Below are 4,835 nucleotides of genomic sequence, written 5' to 3' on the forward strand. Positions count from 1 at the left end.
GGGAGTAGAGCAGTGGCGAGAGGACACATCCCTGAGGTGCTCCTGTGTTGATGGTGATGCTGTTAGAGACGCATCTACCCACCTTCACCACCTGAGTTCTGCCAGTGAGGAAGTCCAACACCCATGCACACAGACGGCTGTTAAGTCCCAGATCCCTGAGCTTTGTGAACAGTCTGCAGGGCACTATTGTGTTATGGGATTATTATGGGTGTATGGAAAGGCATTAACCAGTGTTGTTATACACATAACGGACTACATAACAAACATAACAAAGAGGCAATTTTAAATTGTAACTTTAAAATCACAAAAAAACATATTTTTTTTCTAATTTCTATAGCTGAAGCTATAAAAATGCCAAAGACAACACAGTTATATGCTGTTATACAGGCATGATATAGCATTTTTGTACCAACAAGGAAATTCCCAAAGAGCTATAAGCTGGAAATGTATGTCTTGACATGGTGTGCAGCGCTGAGGAAAAAATGGAGGAAAACTGGACAAAAAGAGAACAAAAGAAGAAGTGGTAGGTCTAAAAAAAACTATCTATCTGAAAGTCACGTCTTTAAGAAATAGAGAGAAAAAAAATCAAGCAAAGGCCTGAAAGAGGAACTGAAAGATGGCTCTGGCCCTTCAGCTTACACATCAACTGTTCAGTGAAACCTCATCAGAATGTCCTCTGTAGTAGGGTGGCTGCCAAGAAGTCATTCTTAAGGAAGGTAAACAAGAAGTGATAGAATGATGAATCCAAATTTGAAATCTTTGGCTCAGATTGTAAGGGAACACGGTGTGTGGTGGAGGCGCTGTCATTGTTTAGGGCTCATCTCAGCCAATAATGTTGGAGATCTTGTCAAAATGGATGGAACAGAATAGATTTTGATCCACCATGCAATACCATCTGAAAAGCATTTGATTTCCAGCGGCTTCAGCTTTCAGCAGGACAATGATGTTTGGTTTTTTAGCTTGTTGTTGGTGATTATGATGATATCATAATATATCATGCATGAATATGTAATTCACGTTTTATAAATGATAAAATATTACTGTCATGAAGTGAAAATGATATGACGTTGTACTAAGGTGTTATAGGTGTGAAAACCAAACAAATTGGTCATTTTATTAGATTTGTATTGGGTAGTTAGGCAACATGATCACTTCATAGCACATGATATGGATAAGAACCTTCAGGGGCCTTTGATGCACCTGCGTGATTTTGTGTATTATTATAATGAAAATGAATTTGCTGTGCATTTAATGTCTGCACTGTCAACCCATATGACACTGTGAGCCCACAGACAAAGGTAACAGCTGGAGGAAGATGGCAAAACATGGAGAGAAGGATTACAAGTAGAATATCTGTTCAATGACCGAACTCTAAAAGGATTATTTCAGTGTACTGAGGGCAGGTCGAGTCACCCGAGCAGTCTGCTCAGGTGCTCGTTTTGCCTCCTCTCCTCTTCCCAATCCACTTCCCCCATGTTTCTTCCCAAGATAATGACATTTCTTCCTGTTTTCTCTGACTTTCATCTCATTGGGACCCACATGTTCTGGGCAGAGCACGGGAGTACATATGGCTGGAGATGACAGATGGAAGACCAAGTCAGCCATTGCCACAGACAGTTCTACAAGCCCAGATGGGTTCTGAAAATTGCTCAGCATTTCCGCCACTCAACCACCATCACTTTTCATCTCTGGCCCATGACCCCAAATAAACTTAGCATCTGTGACACATAAATCAAAGTAAATGAAGAGAAGAGAAGAGAAGAGAAGAGAAGAGAAGAGAAGAGAAGAGAAGAGAAGAGAAGAGAAGAGAGATCAGCCAAGACTTCTTTGCTTTTGGAACACAACAAGTTGTAGTAAACAAAGGGGATAAAAGATCACGTGCTCAGCAATGCATTTTAAAACTATAGTATAGAGCTTTCATGTTTCATTTGGGGACAGCCCTGGATTATTTAAGTTTCCACTTATTTTTTCCCTTCTAACCTCCTTTGTGCTTCAGACCACTGGGTAACAACAACTGCTTTATGTCAAAAAGTGACACTACACAAGGCCAGTTTTCTTTGCAGGACAGCTGAAGCAAAAATGACACTAGCTTATCTCAAGAGACCACTGCCTATCAAGTTTTCTCAGCACTCCTTAGCTTTGATTTAATTCACACCAGGAAGTGTAGGTCAGGTGGTGGTGTTCATTTTGGGGGAGGGGTGGGGGGGTGACATATGCCTCCTTCAGCTTGTGAACAGCGGGCAATATCCTCATCTCCAATAGAAACAGGCCTCTAAATATAGCAACGAAAATAGGCTAGAAAAATCCCCCTCTTTGTACATTGTACCATATGAAGACTGGATTTCACAACCCAATACTTCAGACGAAGGATCTATATATAGAAATATTGGCCTTAATTCATTTGCTTACACAGCACATTTGCTGTATGGGAACATTTAGTGTAGCTCTCATTTGCTCTTCTTATACTGTCTGTGCAATAATGTCTTAGGTTATAATTTGTCCATAACAGCTCAGTAATATTCACTTAAATACATAAACATCTGATGCATATGTACATGAATGTACACACAGATATGCACTGTCAGAAACACTGTACGCACCCCACATATGAAACCCATTTCACCCTTGAGATATAACATAAACCTTTGGCGTTAAATGTTAATAACCAGAAGTGTCAGTGGTGAGGATAAATGCTGTAGAAGCAGAAGAAGAAGATTAGCCCTTTATTGTCATTGCACACGTACAAAAAAATTGTGGGTGCTCCACAGCAACTGTGGCAGAATAAAACATAAATAGTAGACAGCAGGAATAAATAGCATTCATTATAACACAAACTATGATTTTTTTCCTGATTATTGCCAAGTTGTTTAGGTACCTAAACCAACCAATCATTGAAAATAAAGTAAAAAAACACAAAGTTCCTTAATTGGGCATGAAGAGCCCATTGCTAGTGAACACTTTGTGATTTAGGACTTATCTATATGGCGTCAACTCACAACAGTAGTCGTCTCAAGGTACATTATGCTATAAGGTAAAGGCACTACTGTAATACAAAGAAGACCCCCAACAATCAAACTGCCCCCTTTGAGCAAGCACTTGGCGACAGTGGAATAAAAAAACACTTTCCTGTTTCCTGTTAACTTTCCTGTTAAGCCTCTAGCAGAACCAGGCTTAGGAAGGGGCAGCTATCTGCAATGACCAGATGTGGGCGATAGGAGGAAGCCATAGTAGCAATTTTGTGATGAACATTAGCATGCTAACGTGATACTGGTGATATAACAAACGCAAACAATGCTAACATGCTAACATTTAGCTGATATATTTGGTCTTAAGCTTAAATAAATTAAAACCTGATGATTGGATTTGGTGGAAAGGTTTGGTCACATGTGTGCAAAATAATTAAATAACTAAATTAATCCAATTGCTAATTTCAATCAGTAGTTGGGCCATTTAATTAAATTTCATAAACATTAGCCATATAGTGATAGTAGATGAAGCATCAGTAAAACCGAGTATTACTAAAGATAGTGGTATTCCTGCTCCCAGGACCATGGCAGTCTATAAAAAATGCCATGACAAACTATCCAGTAGTTGCTGACAAGTGGTGGAACAGCCTCATTTGAGCCAAGACCCTAACTGAAAGAAGAGTTTCCCATATAACTGACACCATTCTTGAGTCTCAATCTGAACAACATGAGTGATAAAACAGCATCTCCAGCCCCACATGTCTTTGGATGACAGCAGCACATCAGTGCAGCTTTTTTACCCCTCCTCTCCGCTGGGCCTTCACTTCAAACCATGTTTTGGCTGGATGTAAAAATAGACCTCCTCCGTCTTTCTCCTTAGCATCAACAGGGAAAGCACCATAGACGATTTGTCATGGGTTTGATATGCAAAACCGCACTCAAAGGCAATGAAACGTAATCTGTAATACAGGATAGCATCCTGTCATCTGCAAGTGTTCACCGTGGGAATCAAAAGACTCAGAAGTGCAGTGCTTCCCTCCACGTTCTCGCTTATCAACTTTAACTGCTTCTCTGATACACCCAACACATTTACTATCAAAAAGCTCATGAAGCCCTACAGAAGAGCACGATCCAATTATTTTTTATATTCCACTAATGCCTGATTTCACCCTTGAAAGGAAATCTTTGCTTTCTTACTCACCAAAGTGCTTCTGTTTTCAACGTATTCTCAAAGCAGAGAGATCTTTCATGCCTTTGGGATCTGATCTTGTTTCAAGAAAGCAACAAGTGGAGTTAAAAAGGAGCAACTCAGACCTCCTTAACCAAACGTCATCTGTTATCTTCTTTAGCCTTCAGTATATGATCTTTTTAGTCACTGCCTGTGAAACCCACTGAAAAGACAAATCATTTCAGCCACCCACAAAATTTATCATGTGATAGCTGCCAACAAACAAAGCAGGCTTATATAAAAGCTTGTAAATATTTTAAATATCTGTAGTGATAGCTCAATTTTCTAAAGTTCAATCAGATATGTATTTGTTTTAATTATGATATAGTTTACAAGGTTATATTTAAAACAGTTTATAGGTTATAACACTAAAAGATTGTATATCACATTTCCTTAGGTTACAGTTAGCAGCAGGGCATCAGTGCCTGTGTTTTTATGACTAATGCTGTGCTGGGCTCCCACATCCCCCATGCTGTTGCACACTGTGGGCACAATATTACAGTATACAGCCACCTGGACCCCAAACACCCACCAGCGAAAACATAATTGTGCCTGGAAGTGCACACGCGCGCACACACACACACACACACACACACACACACACACACACACACACACACACACACACACACACACACACA

The sequence above is a fragment of the Pundamilia nyererei genome, unplaced genomic scaffold (assembly GCF_000239375.1).
Source record: "Pundamilia nyererei isolate P.nyererei 1_Seehausen unplaced genomic scaffold, PunNye1.0 scaffold00014, whole genome shotgun sequence".
Taxonomy (NCBI): domain Eukaryota; kingdom Metazoa; phylum Chordata; class Actinopteri; order Cichliformes; family Cichlidae; genus Pundamilia; species Pundamilia nyererei.